Here is a 24,848-nt window from a genome sequence, read left to right as displayed (position 1 = left end):
GTACTTACTGCTTCCTGCCCTTTCACCAATCAAACTAATAACAACCAAATAAAATAAACAATAGCAAACAAAAACTATGTACATAATTTTTTTTTTTTAATTTTAAATAAAATAAACACAAACTATACAAATATATACAAGACTAAACTAATCACCACCCCACACTCAAGCCCACCATTCCCAACCTCCGCACCGACCTGAGAGTTGGTCCTGCGTCTCATGCCTCAGTCCATGTCCAATGTCCATAGGCCAGATCAGGCAGTGCCAGTGTTTCCCCAAACACCCCAGGGTCCCATAGTCCCACAAGATAAACGCACCTCCCCCTTTTCCCACCCCCAACCTAACACCTACACCCAAATCTATATCCCTATATGTGGCGCCCCTGAGGCTCAATCACCACAGAGGTACTGCACCTTCTCCTAAGGTGTAGTGCCCCACCATCCAGGTAAGGTGGGAACTCCTTTCCACACTCCAACACTTGCACCCCACACAACAGGGTAGTTCTGCACAACCACATTGCGGCTCAGTGCTTAGAGAGTAGCAGAGCACCTTTGGTGGTTCCCTGCTTGGAACACTGGATGTGCTGGGAGGTGGGTGGAGTTGAGATACATAAAAAGAGTGGGAAAGTGTAGGATGACGGGTCAGTCTGACGGGAGGTCAGCGAGGAAGGAAGCCACTCGGGAGGAGTGGGGATCCCTGGAAGAAGGGATGGAGGAAGGAGTGCTGCAGCTGCCTCAGTGATCTGAGCCAGCTGGCTTGGGAAAGGAAAAGAAGGAGAAAGACATAGAACTGCAACCTAAGCTTCCATAATAGAGAGAAAGACTAGTACGGAACGAAGGAGTAGGAGAACAGAGAGGACGTGGGTTGGAAGAGGAACCCTGCCTATAGGTTCTCAGCGCAAGGCCGGGGCCCGGTCCCTGAGGTTGTATGGACACTTATGGTTCTGCAGCAGACACCGGTGGAGTAGTTGGCTGTAAATGCACTACTCCCATCTAAGACTTGGGGCACAACAGCAACTGATTATAGAGCCGGGGCTCAGGAGAAGGGAGTCCCCGAAACAGGCTACAGCTGTCTGCCGTACAAGTAGAGTTCTTGGGAACGTCTGTTAAGAGGAACTCCAGGGTACCACGGTACTGGAGATCTTCACACTTTAAGGCGCAATAGAGGAGTCGTTCAGGAAAGGTACATGTCGGCGGAGTGTTGGAGAGGAGCTTTCCATCTGGCCTGGAGGTTGGCTGAGTCTCTGACCCGGAGGACACGGCTCGGAGGCAGGTATCCTTGTGTACCGCAGACTGTGAGTAAAGCCTTGGAACTGCAAGCCTCGGTGTCCTCCATTCATTCTTGCGCCAACCCGCTCAGCACCGCTACATCTGGGTATCATCCTTTACACGGCCTGCGCCTTTCCACAACCATTACAACTACACTGCCCTGGGACCTCAGCCCTGCCTGTGGAGGGCTATACCATCACTGCTGCACCATACCATCTGTCCCAGAGGATCTGTCTGCAGCGTCGGCTTAACACCTCCCTTGCCGAGCACCACAGGTGGCGTCACGAACTATTACATTACAAACTTCCACCGATTTTTCGGGCGCCCAGGGCCACGGACCGGGTCACCGCTGCTGTGACACATTCCCCCTGACACCGGCCCGGTACCGAGTACCCCACGGCCCTGGGAGGGCGACACATACATACAATATATACAGCAGCACACACTACAATACCAACAAATCACAAAGCCCAAGTTCAGCGCCTGCAGCCCTACATCACTGTATACCGATCACAAAACAAAAATCTACAGTGTAAGCAGCAGCCCACCACCAGGAAAGGAGATGATCAGACTAGGGCAGGGCACACTAAAAGAAAAGCCCCTTTAGAGGAGAGCGTCCCTACATGTGCCCAGTCGCTCATACTCCAGAGAGCGCACCTTCACCAGGTCACCGAGTATAGTCCTCAACACATCGTCCACTGAGAGGATTTTCCGTTGCGTCGATACTAAGCACCGTGTGTTCCACGTGTGATACCTAACCACTGTGCTAACCAGAAATAAGGTGCAGCGGTCCAGACCACCAAGGTCTCTGAAGGCTCCATAGGCCCATTCCGCATAGGAGAGACCGGCCAGCCGAGACCAGCCAATGGAGGCGCCCACCCTGTTGTACACCTCTGTGTTGAAGGGACAATGAAGCAGGAAATGGTCCATGCTTTCCAGCAAAATGCTCCTGAGGACAGTTCCGGTCCTCAGAGCTCCTAAGCTTCAGATTGTCCCTAGCACGCAGTTTCCCATGGAAGCAGCGCCAAGCCAACTCCCAAAACTTCGAGGGGATCCTGATAGAATTCAAAAGACGCAAACCCACCCCAAGATCCTGACTTGGGCAATCCCTGAGCACTAAAGGCCTCTGGAAATGGGTCAACAGAATCCTATTGTCAAGGAGTTTCCTTGGCAGAGTCCTTATCTCCCGCATTCCCAGACCCCACCGGCGAATTACCTTCAGAACCAAGGTAGCGTAAGCCGGAAGATGTCCATGCAGTGTGTGAAGATCCTTCACTTGCCCTCCTGTCTCCCATTCCTGGAAGAAAGACTGAAACGATGCCCTACAGGAGAGTACCCATGGAGAAGCCCTCTCTTTCTAGAGGTTTGCAATATTGATCTTAATGAAGGTATCCACAAGGAATACCACAGGGTTGACCATACCCAACCCTCCTAGTCTCCTCATACGGTAAGTATCCTCCCTCTTGACCAGGTTCAGTCTATACTCCCATAACAGTTGTAAGAACAAACTGTAGACCCGAGTCCACAGAGACTCCGGCAAGATGCACACACTGCCCAGATAAATCAGTAACGGGAGCAGGTAAGTTTTGATCAGGTTTACCCTTTCCCTTAGGGTCAAAGACTAACCCTTCCATTGATTCACCTTCTGAGTGGCGATCTCTAGCCTGCTGCCCCAATTTTGTTTGGAGTAATCCCCCTGGCCAAATTCAATGCCAAGGACTTTCGCAGAGACTTTAGGTCCTGGTAGGGTGTCCTGGAGATCAAAAGCAGGATCTCCTCCTCCCAGCCGGAGACTCTCACACATATCCCGGTTGATCTTGGGCCCAGATGCCTCCGAGTAGCGATCTACTGACATCAGCCACCCTGCCTCCTCGTGAGAGGAAACAAAAACAGTGTCATCATTGGCATACACCACCACCCTCAGAGTGACTTCCGGTGCTGCCTGGTCCATTCTGATCTTGGCCAAAGGTCCACGCTCAACCCTCCTAAGAGGTGGGTCATTTGCAAACATGTACAGTGGACTCAAGGGACAACCTTGGCGAACACCAGATCCAACCTCAAAAGAGCTGCCAATCCAACCGTTCACAAGCGGGAAACTCTCTGCCCCACTGTACAAGGTTTTAAGCCAATCAACAAACCCCCCCGGCAGGCCATATCTCAGAAGGACAAACCAGAGGTACTCATGATTAACCCGATCAAATGCTTTTGCCTGGTCCAGTGACAGCATACACCCCTTCCAGTGACCAGCCCTACCCTGCTCCACCGCCTCCCGGACATCGAGCACAGCACTAAATGTGCTGCGACCTGGAACAGATTAATGCTGGGCCTCCGGAAGGAGTCGGGGTGCAAATTTCACCAGCCAATTAAACAGCACCTTTGCCAGAACCTTCCTGTCTGCATTGAAAAGCGCTATGGGACGCCAATTCTAAATGCATGATGGGTCCTTACCCTCTGACAAGATGATCAGGGCAAACCTCCTCATTGACTTTGGCAGAGTGCCCGAGGAAAGACACTCATTGGATACCTCAGTCAAGAGGGGAACCAAAGCGTCCTTTAATGTCTTACAGAACTCAGATGTTAAGCCATCTGGACCGGGCAATTTTTGGGGGGCAAGCCCTTCAATCGCCATCTTAGCTTCCTCTTCCCTGATCATCTCTGTCAAAATGTCAAGAGAGGGGTCTACCCCTGGTTCGGGAATGGCTTCAGCCAGGATGTCATGATCCTAGTGCAGGTTTTGACCTGCACGTCAGGGGTTAATGTCTTGAGATCAGTGCAGGCTTTGACCTGCACGTCTGGGGTAATCATTGTGGCCTCTCTTTGGTTCAGTGAGAGCTTCTTATAGCCCTGAGAAACTCATTCTCCCGTCAGTTATACTTTTGCCTTTGGCCGAGTGTGGTGACCCCTGTGTGCGTGTTCATTGTCTTATAGCTTGCTTATATGGTTCTGATCCGGTTCTGTCCCCCGTTGTGAGTTTGCCTGTTGATTCTGTACTGTATATCTGTTTCTCTGGTTTCTGACTTCTTGGCTACGTCCTGACTATCCGTTCTGTCTAATCCTCCGGTATTGTCGTGCTATCTCGTGCTTTGACCCCGGCCTGATCTGTTTACGTCCCTGTCTATGCCCCTTGGTAACTTTATCCCGTAGTTACCCTGCTAGGAGTTTTCCTGCAGCTCCTAGCTCTCTGAGGTTTCGGCCACGCCCCCAGCAGTCACGTGCTTCAGGTCCTGTGGGTCTGAAGCACGCACCTTCTCTGCTGCTGCCTGCTCCACAGGTTTCTCTGAGCACAGTTTGTCTTACTCAGGACACGCGCACTGGCTCAGTGAGCAAGTGCAGTGCTGTGTTCCTGACACAGGAAAGCCGACATCTCATCCCAATCAAGATCCTTCTTCCCCAAGAGGTGCGAGTAGAAGGATCTGACAGCCTCCAGGATCCCTGATCTTGATCGTCTCAGGGACCCCGTAGTGTCGACCAGTCCTGTAACCACATTACTATTCACTGATATCTTGCAGTTTCTGTAAGGGTCGCGTGAGCGGTACTTCCTGTAATCCCTCTCAAAAACCAAAGATACGTGTCAATCGTACTGACACCTCATAAGCAAAGATTTCACTCTGGAGATCTCCTCACGGCTACCTCCAGTTGAGACAAGATGCTCGAGTTTCCTCCTTAGACCCTGATACAGGCAGTACCTGTTCAGACTACTGAGGCTCGAGAGCTGGCGGAAGAATCTTGCCACCCTTTTCTTGAACATCTCTCACCACTCTGACTTACTACTACAAAGATCCAGTAAGGGTACCTGGCTCTGAAGAAAATCCTCAAAGGACTGTCTTATGTCCGTGGGTCGCCCTCCCAGGGCTGTGGGGTACCCGGTACCGGGCCCGATGAGCTTCAGTGGGAGATGTCATGACAGCTGGGACCCGGCCCATGGCCCTGGGTGCCCATTGTAAAAAGGGGGGAAATGTTCAGTGGGCTTATGATGATTAGAGTTTATGCATAAATGAGTCGTGACACCACCTGTGGTGTTCGGCAATGAAGATGTTGAGCCGACGCTGCAGACAGATCCTCTGGGACAGATGGTGTGGTGCAGCAATGATATTATAGCCCTCCACAGGCAGGGCTGTAGTCCCAGGGCAGAGTAGGTGAAGTGACAGTTAGATGATGTAGTGTCGGGCACAGGGGATGTAGCAGTGCTGGGCAGGTTGACGCAGGAATAAGTGGAGGACACCGGGGCATGTAGTTCCAAAGCTTTACTCACAGTCTGTTGTGGCACCAGAGCCCGCATCTGTGCCGTGTCCTCCGGGTCAGGAGCTCAGCCAACTTCCAGGCAAGATGAAGTACTCCTTTCCAACACTCCGCCACATATATGCCTTTTCTGAACGTCTCCCTCTTAGCGCCTTTAGCGAAGTACTCACAGTACTGAGTTACACTGGAGTTCCTCCTGTCAGATGTTCCTATGAACTCTACTTGTACGGCAGACAGCTGAAGCCTGCTTCGGGGACTCCTTGCTACTAAGTCTGGCTCACTATCGTTGCTGTTGTGCCCCCAAGTCTGGTGTGGGAATAAAGCGGTGACAACTTTTATTCCTCCGGTGTCTGCTGCAGGACCATTAGTATCCATACAACCTCTGGGACCGGACCCCGGCCTTGCACTTAGAACTTGGGAAGGGTTCTTCTCTAACCCTGATCCTTGGTTCTCTTCTTCTCCTCACGTTCCGTACTAATTCTTTCCTTCTTATGGCGAGTCAGGCTTTCTATTAATGTTCCTTTCCTGTGCCAGCGGACCCAGATCACTGTGGTCGGCTGCAGTACTTCCTTCATCCATCCCACTCAGGGGATCTCCTTTCACAGACTGACCTCGTCAGACTCCTGTGACTAACTGACTAAATCCTATCCTCTTCCCACTCTTTTAATGCAAACTAAACTCCACCCACCTCCCAGCACGCTTCGTGTTCCAAGCAGGGAGCCACCAAAGGGTGCTTTGCTACACTACTATGTTGTGTGGGATGCAGGTGTTGGAGTGTGGTCAGGTGTCTCCACCTTACCTGAATGGTGGGGTACCACACCTCAGGAGGAGGTGCAGTACCTCTGTGGCGACTGAACCCTCAGGGGCGCCACATCCGCTTCTTCCAAGAGAGATGAATTGAGCCTCCAAAAGCCTCTTCCCATCCGGAGGGTCTCTGTAACATTCAGAGAAAATAAAATTAAACAGTGGTCGGAGAACTCCACCTCAACAACAGACACTGCTGAAGAGACAGCTTCCTACTTTAAATAAAACCTATCTATTCTGGACCTACAGTTACATTTATGATAGGTGAACCCCTCGTGGCCTGGGGTGTGCCGAATATGGACATGCACCAGGCGAGCCTCACTAGCTATACTATTAAGGGCAACGCTATCATAAGTCAGCTTGTTTCTGGAACCTCTTCTATCTTGGGGCCTCGTGACAGTATTGAAGTCCCCTCCAAAGACAACCTGCCGACTTGTGAAAAGGTAGGGCTTGATCCTAATAAAGAGGCACTTCCGGTCCAGCTTAGATTGGGGACCATAGATGTTAATAAGCCGGAGCTCTTGTCCCTTCATGAGGACATCTAAGATCAGGCACGTCCCCATTTCTAACTCAATAACCCATCGGCATTCCACCGCTGCGGTAAAAAGGACTGCCACTCTGCTATATGTCTCTGCCGCAAGAGACCAATAGGAGGGACCGAGTCTTCACTCCCTCTTGGCTTTAAACACATCTGCCATGTTTGGCAGTCTGGTCTCTTGCAAAAAGAAAATGTCAGCTTCAACACGGCTGAGAAAATCAAAGGCCGTAAATCTGGCTGTATTTGACTTTATGCTGGCGACATTAATGGACGCCAGCATCACTGGAGTGGGTACCGCCATCATTGGTGATTCAGTTAGATGGCTTTCTTCTTCCCACTTCCCCTATCCTCTGCCTAAGAGGAGGAATCCTTCCCCCTCTTTAACCCCTTACCTACAATTGACGTAATATTCCGTCCATGTGACCATGGACCTAATTACCATGGAAGGAATATTACGTCATCGCGATCAGCGGCGCCCACGTGGTGAGCGCCGCTGATCGCGGCCGAGTGTCAGCTAATTATCATAGCTGACACCCGGCACAATGTGTCAGGGGTGGTCACGGACCGCCCCCGACACGTTAACCCCTTGCACACCGCGATCAAACGCGATCGCGGTGTACCGGGGGTTAAAGGGAAGCATCGGCAGGGAGGGGGCTCCCTCCGTGCTTCCCTGAGCCCCCCACGGCAGCGCAATGTGCAGCGCTGCTGTGGGGGGCTCTTTCCCTACAGGCCCCCGGATCCAAGATGGCGACGGGGGCCTGCAGGGAGCTGACTTCCTCACTGCCTGCAAAGCGCAGGCATGAGGAAGTCTGCAGCAGTGCCTGTGACAGATCGCTGATCTGTCACAGTGATCTGTGATGTGACAGATCAGCGATCTGTCACAGGACAGTGATGTCCCACCTGGGACAAGGTAATAAAGTAAAAAAAAAAAAAAAAAAAAAAGTGTTAAAAATAATTTAAAAAAAATCGCTAAATAAATCAGTAAAAAAAAAAAAAATTTTTCCCCAATAAATCCATTTTTTCAAAATAAAAAAAAACAAAAACAATAAAAGTACACATATTTGGTATCGCCGCGTCCATAATGACCTGCCCTATAAAACTGTCCCATTAGTTAACCCCTTTAGCGAACCCCTTAAAAAATAAAAATAAAAAACGAAGCAAAAAATAATGATTTATTATCATACCACCGAACAAAAAGTGCAATAACGCGCGATCAAAAAGACGCATATAAATATGCATGGTACCGCTGAAAACGTCATCTTGTCCCGCAAAAAACGATCCACCATACAGCATCATCCGCAAAAAAATAAAAAAGTTATAGCTCGCAGAATAAAGCGATACAAAAATAATTATTTTTTATATAAAATAGTTTTCATTGCAAAAAACCGACAAAACATAAAAAAACGACCTAAATGAGGTATCGCTGTAACCGTACTGATCCGAAGAATAAAACCGCTTTATCAATTTTACCGCACGTGGAACGGTGTAAACGCACCCCCCCAAAAGAAATTCATGAAACGCTGGTTTTTGTTCATTCTGCGTCCCAAAAATCGGAATAAAAAGCGATCAAAAAATGTCACGTGCCCGAAAATGGTACCAATAAAAACGTCAACTCGTCCCGCAAAAAATAAGACCTCACATGACTCGGTGCGTCAAAATACGGAAAAATTATAGCTCACAATATGTGGTGATGCAAAAACTATTTTTACAATAAAAAGCGTCTTTTAGCGTGCGACAGCCGCCAAACATAAAAACCGCCATAAATCGTAAATCAAACCCCCCGTTATCACCCCCTTAGTTAGGGAAAAATAATAAAACTAAAAGAAAATGTATTTATTTCCATTTTCCCGCTAGGGTTAGGGTTAGGGTAGGGTTAGGGCTAGGGTTAGGGTTAGGGCTAGGGTTAGGGTTAGGGTTAGGGCTAGGGTTAGGGTTAGGGTTAGGGCTAGGGTTAGGGCTAGGGTTAGGGCTAGGGTTAGGGCTAGGGCTCAGATTAGGGTTAGGGGTGTGTTGAGGTTCGGGTTGGAGTTATAATTGGGGGTTTCCACTGTTTGGGCACATCAGGTGCTCTCCAAAGGCAACATGGCGTCTGATCTCAATTCCAGCCAATTCTGCGTTGAAAAAGTCAAATGGTGCTCCTTCCCTTCCAAGCTCTGCCATGTGCCCAAACAGTGTTTTACCCCCACATGTAGGGTATCAGCCTACTCAGGACAAATTACAAAACAACTTTTGGGGTCCAATTTCTCCTGTTACCCTTAGGAAAATAAAAAATTGGGGGCAAAAATATAATTTTGCGGAAAAAAATGTTTTTTTTATTTTCACGCCCAGGCGTTATAAACTTCTGTGAAGCACTTGGGGGTTCAAAGTGCTCTCCACACATCTAGATAAGCTCGGTGGGGGGTCTAGTTTCCAAAATGGGGTCACTTGTGGGGAGTTTCAATAGTTTAGGTACATTAGGGGCTCTCCAAACGCATATGACACCCGCATACCAATCCATCAAAGTCTGCATTCCAAAACGTCACTACTTCCCTTCCGAGCCCCGACGTGTGCCCATACAGTAGTTTTCTCCCACATATGAGGTATCAGCGTACTCAGGACAAATTGGACAACAACTTTTGGGGTCCAATTTCTCCTGTTACCCTTGGGAAAATAAAAAAAATGGGGACTAAAAGATGATGTTTGTTGAAAAAATACGATATTTTTATTTTCACGCCCGGTCGTTATAAACTTCTGTGAAGCACTGGGGGGTTCAAAGTGCTCACCACACATTTAGATAAGTTCATTAGGGGGTCTAGTTTCCAAAATGGGGTCACTTGTGGGGGTTTCCACTGTTTAGGTACATCAGGGGCTCTCCAAACGCAACATGACACCCGCAGACCATTCCATCAAAGTCTGCATTCCAAAACATCACTACTTCCCTTCCGAGCCCCGACGTGTGCCCATACAGTAGTTTTCTCCCACATATGAGGTATCAGCGTACTCAGGACAAATTGGACAACAACTTTTGGGGTCCAATTTCTCCTGTTACCCTTGGGAAAATAAAAAAATGGGGACTAAAAGATCATGTTTGTGGAAAAAATACGATTTTTTTATTTTCACGCCCGGACGTTATAAACTTCAGTGAAGCACTGGGGGGGTTCAAAGTACTCACCACACATCTAGATAAGTTCCTTGGGGGGTCTAGTTTCCAAAATGGTGTCATTTGTGGGGGGTTTCTACTGTTTTGGTACATCAGGGGCTTTCCTAACGCGACATGGTGTCCGATCTCAATTCCAGCCAAAAACGTCAAATGGCGCTGCTTCCCTTCCGAGCTCTGCCATACGCCCAAATAGTGGTTTACCCCCACATGTGGGGTATCAGCGTACTCAGGATAAATTGCACAATATCTTTTAGGGTCCTGTTACTTTTGGAAAAATAAGAATTGAGGGTGAAAAGATCATTTTTGTGGAAAAAATATGATTTTTTAATTGTACTGCTGTACGTTATAAACTTCTGTGAAGCCCTTGGGGGTTCAAAGTTCTCACCACACATCTAGATAAGTTCCTTGGGGGGTCTAGATTCCAAAATGGTGTCATTTGTGGGGGGTTTCCACTGTTTTGGTACATCAGGAGTTTTCCAATCGCGACATGGTGTCCGATCTCAATTCTAGCCAAAAACGTCAAATGGCGCTGCTTCCCTTCCGAGCTCTGCTATGCGCCCAAATAGTCATTTACACCCACATATGAGGTATCAGCGTACTCAGGACAAATTGCACAATAACTTTTAGGGTCCTGTTACCCTTGAAAAAATAAAAATTGGGGGTGAAAAGATCATTTTTGTGGAAAAAATATGATTTTTTAATTGTACCGCTGTACGTTATAAACTTCTGTGAAGCCTTGTGGGTTCAAAGTTCTCACCACATATCTAGATAAGTTCCTTGGGGGGTCTAGTTTCCAAAATGGGGTCACTTGGGGGGGTTTCCACTGTTTAGGTACATCAGGGGCTCGCCAAACGTGACATGGCGTCCGATCTGAATTCCAGCCAATTTTGCATTGAAAAAGTCAAACGGCGCTCCTTCCATTCTGAGCTCTGCCATGCGCCGAAACAGTGGTTCCCCCCCACATATCAGGTATCAGCGTACTCAGGACAAATTGCACAATAAGTCTTGCAGTCCAATTTCTCCTGTTACCCTTGGTAAAATAAAGAAAATTGAACCTGAAGTATTTTTTTTGTGAAAAAAAGTTAAATGTTCATTTTTTTTTTAATATTCAAAAAATTCCTGTGACGCACCTAAAGGGTTAATAAACTTCTTGAATGTGGTTTTAAGCACCTTAAGGGGTGCAGTTTTTAGAATGGTGTCACTTTTGGGTATTTTCTATCATATAGACCCCTCAAAGTGGCTTCAAATGTGAAGTGGTCCCTAAAAATAAAATGGTGTTGCAAAAATGAGAAATCGCTGGTCAATTTTTAACCCTTATAACTTCCTAACAAAAAAAAATTTTGGTTCCAAAACTGTGCTGATGTAAAGTAAACATGTGGGAAATGTTATGTATTAAGTTTTTTGTGTGCCGTATCGCTGTGATTTAAGGGCATAAAAATTCAAAGTTGGAAAATTGCGAAATTTTCAAAATTTTCGCCAAATTTCCGTTTTTTTCACAAATAAACGCAAGTTATTTGAATGCAATTTTACCACTAACATGAAGTACAATATGTCACGAGAAAACAATGTCAGAATCACCGGGATCCATAGAAGCGTTCCAGAGTTATGACCTCATAAAGGTACAGTGGTCAGAATTGTAAAAATTGGCCCGGTAGTTAACGTGCAAACCACCCTTGGTAGTGAAGGGGTTAATGACACAGAGGTGTCCATTCCCACGTGTTTTTTCTTTTTGTCGTCCTCGTCTCCGGACTCTGGGCCAGTCCCTCCCTCCAAGGACAGAAGAAGGAAACTCGGCACCCCCTGTAAACTCCGCTGAAGCCGGAACCTCACCCTCAGCTTCCTTCTCAGAGGAAGAGATGTTCTCAAGGGCTTGGAACCGGTTAGAAAGACCAACCAGAGGGGAGTCAGTTTTTCCTTCCTTAGGTACCTTGGTCAGAGAGGGAGAAGATGTTTTATCTCCCTTCTTTCTCTTCTTTTTGGTGAAAAGCTTATGCTTGTCCTCTAGCCACTGCCTATTATCCTCATCCATACTTTCATAATGGGAGGATTCGGAGGCAGTGACAGTTCCTGCCTGTGGATCCTCCTGACCTTCTCATCCAACTCATCATCCCTCGGGGCCTCAGCAGCAAGACTGGCATCCAGGACAGGGGCCACCTCAGTAGCCCGGAGCTCGCCCAGCTCCCACTCCTGTCTGTGCTTGTCTAGACGCCTTAGCTGGGCTGGCATCTTTTTATTGCTTTTCCTCCTATGCCCCTCAGCTCCCCCACCCCTGCTAGTCCCTTCCCCAACAAAATCAGCCTCACGGCTTTCTCCAACCAGGGTCACGACTGCATTAGCGAAGGACAACGGTTGAATGGGTGACCCAAGTCACCACACATGTGGCACCTAATCTCCACACAAGATACAGCAAGATGGCCGATATCCCCACACAATGCACATTTCTGCACAGTGCAGTTTGCACTGAAGTGTGTGTGGTCGCCGCACTTGTGACAGAGCTTCGGTTGCCCTTGGTAGAAGACCCAGATACAATCCCTTCCCAGGAAGGCAGATGATGGAATGTGGGCATCCATACCACCTGAACGCTTTCGTTTTACCATAAGTGTCCAGGCCCCTGACCAGATACCAAACTTATCACGGTTTTTCTTCGGCATCTCCACCACCTCTCCATATCGGCCAAGCCACGTCATGATGTCATAAGAAAGCGACTCATTACAAGTCATCACGGTCACTTTCTTGACTTGATTTTGGCGAGATACCGCCTGAATGGCAAAGCCTCGCCAGCCGGGCTCATTTTTTGACAACTCCTAATTCGACAAGAAGAGTTCAAGCCCCTCTGGCCGAACAAAGCTGACATCAAACTGAGGTGTTGAATTGGGATGTATCAAGGCATAGATATCAATCAAAAAAATAGAAGTGGATCCAGCTCACTCCCAGGGCTTATTTAAAAATCAGCAAACTTTTATTAGATAATCCATTAAAAATTGAAGATTACAAACAAACATCTCAAATGACAAAGCAATAACAGGGGGTGATGTGTAATGAAATCATACGCGTTTCAAGGAAACAGCTGTTGAACACTGGTTCAATCGCCATGAAGCCCATCTTCAGCCGGAGCTCCACACCCTTAGAGCTTGTTGGCCACGCATCACTGCCCCTCCGCTGAAGATAGAACATATTCTTTCGCACACTACCCAGCCTGGCTGTTGGGAGGGATCACACTGCATCCCCCCCCTTTTTGCACCCGGAAGGCCCCTGAGGCCATGTCTCTTTATCCAGAAAGATAGATCAACCTCTCAACCCTCTACCATTAGTGATCTCTCCCCCTTCTTAGGGCCTCCAGGAGATGCCGTTGCAACATGCTGACCCCAGAGTCCGGAGATGAGGAGGACGCCCTATTTCCCCAGAGGTGACAGCGGCATAACTACTAACGGGTGCTGCCACCACCAGGGGGGGCAACCAGACCAGTGACCACATCAACACCAACAGTATCACTATTAACCACCTCCATAACCCCATCATCCTCCACCAAACCATTAACCACACCACTAGACAAAGAATTTTCCTCATTCATAACCACCACCACATTCACTCCTGCTGGACCAATGACAAGAGGGGGTGACATTTTGTCCTCCCCATTATCAGTCACAAGGGGCTCAGTCTCCTCCACAGAACTGGAAGAGACCTCACTCCTGGTCTTACGTGTGCCCTCTGCATCATCAGTTGGTATTTTCCGTTGCTTCATTGTTGATATCAGGCGCCACTGATCTTTTGCTGCTGTGAGGCTCCGTTAATCCATTATATCAGGATCTTGCTGACCAATGGTGCCAACACAGAACAGGACTTTGGGAGGACCAGAACTCCCAGCCTCAGCAACCTGTTCACACTGCCGCCGCTTCTCAACTAAGTGATGAGCCGCAACAGAATTCAGGGGTGCCGAGGCTACCGGAGCTGCTCCCGACACTGGGCCGCTCCCCCCTCCCAATGAGGAGTGCACCACAGTATCGTAGCTTGACCATTTGCCCGCCACTGGGCCACCCTCAGTGTCCAGTCTCTCAACTGATGCACCTTCTGCTATATCCCTGCTACAACAAACAGAGACGGAGCTCTGCGCCTCACTACCATGCTCTCTAATCTCCCCGTGCCTTTGCACGGGTTCCACAGCAGAACCCAGGCTGAGCTGGGCAACAGGGTTTATACAGCGAGCTGACCATGCAGCCGACTCAGGGGCTACAGGGAGGGCGGCATACACATAGCTTACCGCTTCCTGCAGCTGTGGCTTGGTGGTCTCCTTTGCCTTAGTTTTCTGGCCCCCAGATGTCTCCTCTGGTAAATCGTCACCAAGATAGAAGTTCTGAAGGCACACTGGGGAGTCCAGGAGCTTAATCTACACCATTAGCATCCCTCCCTGACCACTGTTGTCACTGTCAACCCCAGAGCCGCCAGAACTGTGATCAGATGCCAATGTCACCTGTCCTGCAGGGAGCTCACTGTAGGTGGCCTGCGGATGACTTTACAGGTGGGGCTTTCTGCTGGTCATCAGCCTCCTCATCATCATCACCCACCTGGCTCTCAGGCTGCAGCCCCATCTGCCTTTGCTCTCTGTTATCAGCAATTTCTCTAAATCTGTCCTCATTTATTAGTTTTTCCTTGAAAGGACCACTCATCTCTCTGATGAAAGCTTTTCTGACTTCCAACTCATTAATTTCATGTTTGAGCCTCCATACCTCTGCCTGAATGTGGGGAGGAGGACCCATATAGTGATTGGGCCGGAACCAAGGGGACCGCCATCAGAGTTATTGAAGGAATCACAACAGGAGGATTACAAAGGGAGACATGCGACTGAGGTTGTCAGGGCAACAGGGGGCGGCGCTAGGGTAAAAGGAGCAGGGGACGCGCTGAAGTGGCAGTTGGAGAGGAGCCAGAGTGAAGGCAGGGAGGGGAGTGACTTGCAGGGGCACCGTCAAGAGCCTGTGAGGAAAAAACTGCGCATTTATCGACGAGAGAGACTGTTACCGGAGACTGCTACCCACCCCCGTTCTCAGAGAATCGTCCCCGCTTTCCCCCGCCTTGGCGAGAGAGGAACTTTACCTCAGGTTGTGGCCGTGAGTACCCGTAACCAGGCCACAGAGGCCTGGGCACTTCCCCCCAGCCTTCCCCCATCACGCCGACCCGGCCGTCACCGGCCTGAAGGTACGCCACCTCCTCACAGGCGAGATAAAAAGCTCGCTACCCTGGCTTTGGTAGAGACTCCTTGATAAAGGACGGTTACAGGTCATCTGGGGAACTGCGTCATCACCGCGCGCCACCTCCTTCATTTTCTTCAGGGCCTGTTGTTCCCCACTGTCATCACTTTCTTCAGGGCCTGTTGCGCCCCACCGGCATCGCTTTCTTCAGGGCCTGTTGCGCCCCAGCGGCAGCGTTTCCTTCAGGGCCTGTTGCGCCCCAGCGGCAGCGCTTTCTTCAGGGCCTGTTGCGCCCCAGCGGCAGCGTTTTCTTCAGGGCCTGTTGCGCCTCAGCGGCAGCGCTTTCTTCAGGGCCTGTTGCGCCCCAGCGGCAGCGTTTCCTTCAGGGCCTGTTGCGCCCCAGCGGCAGTGCTTTCTTCAGGGCCTGTTGCGCCCCAACGGCCTCGTTTTCTTCAGGGCCTGTTGCGCCCCAACGGTATTGCTTTCTTCAGGGCCTGTTGCGCTCCACCGTCATCACTTTCTTCAGGGCCTGTTGAGCCCCATTCCTCCCAGGAGTAACGAGGCGTCAGGACAGCCGCCTCTGCAACCTCTACGCGGCCACGTTCACGAACCTGTCAGCCCCTGGAAGGCTAAGTACCGCAATAGTGTTGTTAAGATTGTTGAGTCCCTGCGTGGACTGTTTGTCCCAGTATATCTTGTTTGTTCAGTTAAGCCCCAGCGGCTAGTTTGATAAAAAGTTATTTCACCAACCACCATCCGTCTAGTGTCTCGTCACTGCATCCTGCGAACCTGCAGAACCCTACATGGAGATGGGTCTTCCTCAGCTTGGGGGAACCTGCAGCTTTGGCACTTGTACAGTGCAGCTCCTCCCGGAGCCTCCTGATGGTCTTGCTCGCTTCTTCATTCTCATGGAGGTGACTAATGACCCGGAGCCATAGGTGGACTCAGACTACCGGGGTCTCTGCAGCCCCCCAACCTTCTCAGTGAGGTTGGCCTCACCTTCGTGAGCACTCAGCTTTACTCCGGAAGGACCGCCATCTTGCATGCTAGCAGGCTTCTCCTCCATTTTGTAAGTCCTGCGGCTTCTCTGGGTCTCTGCAGACCTAGGGGGAGTAGGAGCCACATTGCTGCGACTCCTGTTGGAGCATCTAACCGCCGAGTCCTCTGCTGTGTAAGCTGGTTGCTGGCTTCTTTTGCCCCCTGCCGGCCAGGCCCGGGGTAACACAAGCTTGGGACTTGGCTCCTTCACTTATCCCAGGAAACCCACTCCCTCCCTGGGTAGGAGAGAGAGCAGGTCCCCGGATGGAGAGGTGGTCATTCTCAGAGCTCTGGAGCACACAGCAGGATCAGTAGCAACCACATCTACAATCACCACAGTGAGCAACAGCTGAGCAGAGCTGCACTCACTATTCTGCTGGTGCAGTCACTGTATACATACATTACTTATCCTGTACTGATCCTGAGTTACATCCTGTATTATTCCCTAGAGCTGCACTCACTATTCTGCTGGTGCAGTCACTGTATACATACATTACTTATCCTGTACTGATCCTGAGTTACATCCTGTATTATTCCCTAGAGCTGCACTCACTTTTCTGCTGGTACAGTCACTGTGTACATACATTACTTATCCTGTACTTATTCTGAGTTGCATCCCGTATTTTACACCAGAGCTGCACTATGAGGCGCCCCTGAGGGTTCAGTCGCCACAGAGGTACTGCACCTCCTCCTGAGGTGTAATATCCCACTTCCCAGGTAAGATGGTAACACCTGACCAGACTCCAGCACCTACATCCAGCACAGACACCTTAGAACAGCAGAGCACCCTTTATGGCAGCTGCATTGGTTCATGAAGGGTGCTGGGTGGTGGGTGGAGCTTAGATAACACTAGAGGGGAAAGCTGACAGGAAGTTAGGTCAGACTCCCCTACCGGGGAAGGAGGGAAAGACGTAGATGCAGCAGCCTCCTGTAAGCTTGAGCTGCTTGCAAGGAAAGAGAAAGAAGGAGGGATCAGTTGTTCAGAAGGAAGATAAATAAGAATGGAACGAGAGGAGGAGAGAGACTGGGGACTAGGGCTAGTGCAGAGCCCTTTCCTAAGTTTAATGCGCCAAGGCCGGGCGCCGGTTTCTGAGGCTGTGTGTGATACTAATGATCCTACAGCAGAAACCGGAGAAATAGAAGTTGTGACCACTTTATTCCTACCTAAGATTCGAAAACGCAGCAGCAACATGTGTGTCAGCCGGGACATGATTGTATGGAGTCCCTGAAGCAGGCTACAGCTGCCTGTCTTACGAGTGGAGTTATAAGTAACATCAAGAAGGAGGAACTTGAGTGTAATTCAGAACTACAAGTACTTCAGATTAGCGCTAGAATGGAGACGTTCAGAAAAGGCACACAAAAGGGAGTGCTGGAAGGGTTAATTCCATCTGCCTGGGTGTTGGCTGAGCCCCTGACCTGGAGAACACAGCACTGAAGCGGGCACCTGTCTGTGTCAGAAATGTGAGTAAAAGAATTCCTACGGCACTCAGCTGTGTCATTGCCTTCTTCCTGCAACCCCCTTCAGCACTACTACATCGCTGTGCTTAACACTACATCATCTACCTCAAAACCTATTATTACTGCCCTGGGACTACAGCTCTGTCTGTGGAGAGCGATTCCATCTTTGCTGCCTTTTACCATCTGTCACAGAGGATCTGCACCGCAGCGTCGGCTTACGGCTAAGTGCACACGGTGCGGATTCTGCTGTGGAATTTTCCGCGCAGATTTTGCTAAATCTGCAGGTAAAATGACCTGTGTTTTACCTGCAGTTTTAGTGCAGATTTAGTGCAGTTTTTGTGCGGATTTCCCCTGCAGTTTTCACCTGCAGATTTCTACAATGGAGCAGATGAAAAACTGCTGCAGAACTGCACAAAAGAAGTGACATGCTGCAGTTTTAAATCTGCACCAAATCTGCATGGAAAAATCTGCAGCATGTGCACAGCGTTTTTTGTTTTACATAGCCTTAAATGGTACTGTACATCACATGCAGTTATGCTGCAGTTCTGCAGGGCCAAATCTGCTGCAGAACTGCACCAGAATCTGCACCGTGTGCACATACCCTAACACCTTCATTGCCGAGTACCACAGGTGGTGTCACGAATTATCTACCTATCAACTTTATTCAGCTTCATTCCACCTATTTTACATGGACGCCCAGGGCCACGGACCGGGTCACTGCCACCATGACACATCCCTTTAAGACACCGGCCCGGTACCGAGTAATCCCCCCACACCTGCCCTGGGCGTGATCCACACTCACTATTCTGCTGGTGGAGTCACTGTGTACATACATTACATTACTTATCCTGTACTGATTTTGATTTATATCCTGTATTATACTCCAGAGCTGTATGCAGTATATAGTGCACTCTATTTCTGTATATAGAGTAGCTGTGTCTATGTGATGGCACTTCTGAGCCGCCCTCCTAGAATGCCCCTCGTCTCCTGTGGCAGGTGGGATTCCCTGGCATAGGGCACCATTTTGCGACCGCATCCCTTATTGCTGCACTTCAGGTACCATTTCAGTCTCTGGCGTGCTAATACAGAGGCCGTATTGATACTTGACCTCGGGTCTCTCTGAACAGAGTCTTGATTCTCCATCTTAATGAATCCGGCTCATTCCAGTGCAGAAAATATGTGTCCATCATCACTAAATAATATCTGGACGCAGCCAATGCCAGGTAATCAACATTAAATCTTGCTCCTTCAACAGCTCATATTAGAACTTGGGGGGATCAGACAACTTTTACCCTTGTCCTGATAATGGGAGGACAAGTGGAGCTGGGCGAGGGGGCAGGGTAGTGGTCCCTGAGTCCTCAGACACCAGAGCATGCTGTTCTACCACTTACACATGGTCTCTGATTCCAGCTGAGTGGCAATACAACCTCCACATACTTTACGGGTCACATGTATGAGGCGAAAAGTTATAAACCCCAGCTGAATGGGCACGAGCATATAAAACTGCATGACGTCAAGCAATCCAAAGGAAAATATTGTCATAAAACATAACAGATGGTGATAAAACACAATATAAAGGGTAACCATGCTTAAATATGTGATGAGATGTAAAATAATACTATAGAATACAGCAGAAGACAACATCATATAACATAAGCCAGCATGTAACACAATGCAAAACACGAGAATAGAACATAAAACACTGACACAAGAATATAACAACACAATGTAATACAACATCACAACATAATATAATAAAACATAACACAGGGCCGAAAACACGGTAGTAAGACATAAAACAATAATACAGCATGAATAAAACAAAACAATGTAATATAACATCACAAAATAATATAATAAGCCATAATACAACATAATGTAAGACAGAAAACGCAAACATAACTGTGGCGCCCCCAGGAGTATGGCCGCCACAGTGGCTTTGCCTTCCTCCAGGGGAGGGTAATGCCAGGCTTGGAGGCAATGACGGGTCTCTCTCGCAATCAATCCATACATGCAACACAGTTCCACTCCAGGCCACCAGGGGGAACTCTGAACCAGGATTAAGGGGAGGGGTGCCCTCTGAGGGCCAAGGGGAAGGAGTGGTCAGTTAGTCTGCGGAGGGTGAAGTGTGCAGACGTGTAGAAGGAAGCTGGAGGTTGAGCTAGGAAGGAGAGCTCCCTCAGCTTGAGAGCGTACGAACTGGAGCCTGGTCTCCACAGCTGTACGGATACTAAAGGTCCTACAGCAGATACCAGAGGAGTAGGAGGCTGTAAATGCCCTACTCCCATCTAAGACTTGAGGCACAACAGCAGCTTGGATAGAGAGCCAGGACTAGAGAAAGGAGTGCCCGAGAGAGGCTACAGCTGTCTGTCCTGCAAGTGAGGCTCTTGGGAACATCTGACAGGAGGAACTTCAGAGTAACTAAGTACTGGAGTGCTTCACACCACAAGGCGCTAGGAAGGAGACTGCACAACCCGTCTGTGAGAGAGAATCCCTGAGTTGCTTCCAGGCTAGCCTGCTCCAATACCATCTGTAATCAGGACCCTGGACTGCAGTTATCAAGTAAAGGTGCAGAAATTGCACCCCGCTATGTCTTGTCTGCTTCCTACCCTTACGGCACTGCTACATCACCATGCCAACCACCGCTACACTGCCCTGGGACATTAGCCCTGCCTGTGGAGGGCTATACCATCACTGCTGCACCACACCATCTGTCCCAGCGGAGCTGTCTGCAGCGTCGGCTTAACATCTCCCTTGCCGAACACCACAGGTGGCGTCACAAACTATTCCATTCCATTAACTACAACCCCCATTACTTGGGCGCCCAGGGCCACAGACCGGGTCACCGCTGCTGTGACACATTCCCCTGACACCGGCCCGGTACCGAGTACCCCACAGCCCTGGGAGGGCGACCCAATTTGGCGTCACGAACAGGATTACGGAGCCCGGTATCCCCGGGTCCTGTGTGCCATAGACTGTGATTGTGAACTGTGTGAATTTGGCGCCGATCGCCGCCATTGCTACGCTGCTTGGCGCGCGCGGGAAGAAAGAGGCAGGCCTTCGTTGGCGGAGCCTGCCGCAAAGCTTGAAGAAGTGAAGTGCCGCGCGGGAAGAGAGGACAGCGCACGAGAAGAGGAGGAGCTGAGGCCTACAGCTGGAGCCTCGGGCCTGCGAAGCGGCCGCCGGTGAGCTCCCGCAATCCCCGGCCCTGGCTAAAGTTAACTAGGGGGGGAGAGAATGTCTGCGCCACAAGCCAATGTAGCGGCGGACGCCGCTGCCAACACCGCTACACCGCAAGGAGGAGCGCCCGCTGCAGCGGTCCCCATAATGCTGCTGTCCATGCCCTACATCCCAGGAGCGGCCTGGCTACCGCAGTACTCAGGTGAGTCACACACCCTGAGTGAATTTAAAGAAAGACTGTGCAGTCTGTTCAAAGTCTACCCTCTGTCTGAAAGCCAGAAAGTAAATATCCTGATAGGACAGCTAACGGGTGCAGCCCTGAGAGAAGTGAAAGCCTGGCAGGACACTGATAAAGAGACTGTTGCAAAGGTCCTGGCCAAGCTGACGAGCACCTTTGACACTCGAACTGCAGCTGAAATCAAGATGAGGTTCTTTGGCTGTAAACAGAAGGCGCAGGACAGTATCAGGGATTATACTCTCAACCTGCAGGAGGCGCTGCGAGCAGTTAAGCAAGTTGATCCTGACAGCGTAAAGGAAGAAGATAAAATGTTGAAGGAGCAGTTCATTGAAGGACTCCTGTCCAGTACCCACAGAGGACAGTTGCGTATCATAACCTTGCAAAACCCTGATCTGGACTTTGCTGAATTTAAGGACAGTGCTATTCGGGTACTGCAGGAATCCAATGACAGCCGTCCAGCGCCCCCTAGGCACCTAGCGATCACCTACCATCAGAAAGCCCCATCTTTCCCTTCCATCCCTGTGGAGGCTGATGCCCAAACTCTGGATAAAGATCCCACTGAGGAGCTGCGTCTTCAGGTCCAGGAGTTGACCAAAGGAATGGCTGCACTCACTAAAACCGTGCAGTCCCTGCAGGTGTCCTCCAAAGACAAGATCCAGCTTGCTTCCAGTCCAGAGGATGTCCCATGGCTCTGGAGGAGGAGAGCCCTGCCACTTCGAGGAAGGAACAACGATCACTATGACCAGGATGGACGTCCCATCTGTCGTCGTTGTCACAAGGCAGGCCACCTTGCAAGATATTGTCCTTTAAACGAGCAACCCCTGGGGCAAAGGGACAAGCCCCAGGAGTAGGATCCCCAGGCCCAAGGAACTGGAGAGCCAAGTATGTGGGAGGAAGACCAATCCTTCCTGTGGTGATTGACGGCATCCCCATGAACGCTTTGCTGGACACTGGCTCCCAGGTGACCACTATGCCGTACATTCTGTACAAGAGATATTGGGCTGATTCAGAGCTTACCCGTGGCCCAACTGATGAACTGACAGTAGTTGCTAGTAATGTCAGTCTTTACCGCAGATAGGATGTAAAGAAATTACTGTCAAAGTAGGACGGGTAGAGCTGAAGTCTCAAGGTTTAATAGTTGTTGATATTGACCGACGTGAATGCAATCCCATGATGACTCTTGGTACAAATGTACAACGGAGAACAACGAGTCCTGCAGAAGGAGATCTGAGCCCTGATGCAAAGACAACAGGTGGAACTCTCTGGCGTCAGAGTGAGTGATGCCTTCCCCATTGTAGTACCCCCCAGATGTGAAATGTTGATTTGGTGTCGGGCACCTATAGGTTTTAGAGGGAGAGATTACCAGGCATTGGTAGAACCAGTATACTCCGACAGTAGGCCCACTGTTCTGACAGCCAGAGGGGTGGTTGATGTCAAAAAAGGAAGAGTACCTGTACACCATTTGAATTGTGGGGAAGAGGAAGCCACAATACCTCGGTACGCCACAGTTGCTAAGCTGCTCACTGTCAATAACAACTCTTTGCAGGCAGCAGAACCCTTGGTCTCATCCGATCAGGTGTAGGACAATGGCTCTGTGAAACAGCCAGATGAGTGGTGTCAGCAACTGGAGGTGGGAACTGACTCTACACCTTCATGCCAGAAAAATGGGGTTTACAGAGTGACACAAGAGTATGAGCGGGTATTCAGTAAACACCCACTAGATTTTGGGCAGGCAAAGGGGGTTCAACATCATATCCCCACGGGAGACCATCCACCCATAAAGGAGAGGTACAGACCTATACCCCCAACACAATACCAGTGTGCTAAGAGTATGTTGAGGGACATGAAGGAGGCAGGGGTCATCAGAGACAGTTGTAGCCCCTGGGCAGCTCCAATAGTGTTTGTAAAGAAAAAGGATGGTACCATGAGAATGTGTGTTGATTACAGGAAAATTAACAGCATTACACATAAAGATGCCTACCCATTGCCTAGAATTGAGGAATCATTAGCTGCACTTAAAACTGCTAATTACTTTTCCACCTTGGATCTCACCAGTGGGTATTGGCAGGTTCCCGTGGCAGAGGCAGACAAGGAGAAACCAGCATTTACTACTCCAATGGGTCTCTGTGAGTTCAATTATATGCCATTTGGGGTCTGCACTGCTCCAGGAACATTTCAATGGCTGATGGAGTGCTGCCTGGGACACATGAACTTTGAGACGGTCCTGTTGTACCTGGATGATGTCATTGTTTTCTCCAAAACCTATGAAGATCATCTGGAGCACCTGGCTGAAGTGTTTGAAGCTTTGTCCAATTTTGGCCTGAAGGTGAAGCCCTCCAAGTGTCACCTCCTGAAGCCCAAGGTGCAGTACCTCGGTCATGTGGTCAGTGCAGAAGGTGTTGCACCAGATCCTGGTAAGGTCACAGTCATCCGAGACTGGCCGAAGCCCAGCAACCTTCATGAAGTACGACAATTCCTTGGACTGGTAGGCTACTACTGAAGATTCATCAAGGGCTTTACTGAAATAGCCACCCCTATGCAAAATCTCCTGGTGGGACAGTCCAAGAAGACCATATAGAAAAATTCCACCTTTGAATGGACTGAAGAGTTGGAGAGATCCTTCACCCGGTTGAAGATAGCTCTCACAGGTGACGAAGTTCTGGCCTACCCAGATTATGACAAACCCTTTGTGCTGTACAAAGATGCCAGCAACGTGGGACTAGAAGCAGTACTGTCGCAGGTACAGAATGGGAAAGAAAGAGTGATCTCCTATGCCAGCAGGAAGCTGCACCCCACCGAAAGGAGCCCTGATAATTACAGTTCTTTCAAGCTGGAGTTCCTTGCCATAGTCTGGGCTGTTACCTAGCCTCTGCCAAGTTCACTATCTTCACGGATGCACTGACGCATTTGGATACTGCAAAACTAGGTGCACTGGAACAGCGATGGATGGCTCGGCTATCGAACTATGAGTTTACCATCAAGTACCGGGCAGGGCACAAGAATGCCAATGCTGATGCGCTGTCCAGGATGCCTAACCTACCAGATGCTGGAGAAGACCCTGAGGCTCTTGAAGAGATAGAGCTACCTCCCTTCCACTGGCCACTTGCAGCCCAGCGTGCTCAAGGAGTGAGAAACAGACGTCTGGCTTGAAGGAGGTCACCCTGAACCCATTGCCCCATCATGATTGGGCAGAGACGCAAGATAGTGACCCTGCAGTCTGCCTGGTGAGGGAGCTGCTGACCCGAGCTGACTCACGTCCAGAGTCGGATGCTCCTGAAGAAACTCAGCAGTTGTGGAAGGAGAGAGGCCGGCTGTTCATTTATGAAGGGAAGCTGTGTCGGAGGAGTATCAATACCCGCACTCATGAGCTGGTTTGGCAGGTGATAGTCCCAAAGAGAGAGGCATCAATGGTCCTGGAAGCATACCACAATGGAGCTGGACACTTCAGATGGAAGAAGTTGGAAGTATTGCTCCAAGAGAGGTTCTACTGGGCTGATATGAGGAAAGCCATTGAGAGGTGGTGCCGGGAGTGTGGACAGTGTAACTTGCGCAAAAAGGATCGAGACAGCCAGAGAGCTCCCCTACAGCCAATCATCACCAAACAGCCCCTTGAGCTGGTAGCCCTGGACCATGTGAAGCTGGTTCCAAGCCGGTCAGGCTACATCTATGCACTTACCTGTTGTGAGTTCATTTTCCCCTTCATTACTGAGGCCCGAGGAACTCCCTCTTCTGGTAAAGAAAGGTAGTGAGTCTGATTGTCAAA

Source organism: Dendrobates tinctorius, unplaced genomic scaffold (assembly GCF_039654945.1).
Source record: "Dendrobates tinctorius isolate UK_male_01 unplaced genomic scaffold, ASM3965494v1 ptg000014l, whole genome shotgun sequence".
Taxonomy (NCBI): Eukaryota; Metazoa; Chordata; class Amphibia; order Anura; family Dendrobatidae; genus Dendrobates; species Dendrobates tinctorius.
Note: the sequence above shows the minus strand (reverse complement) of the source record.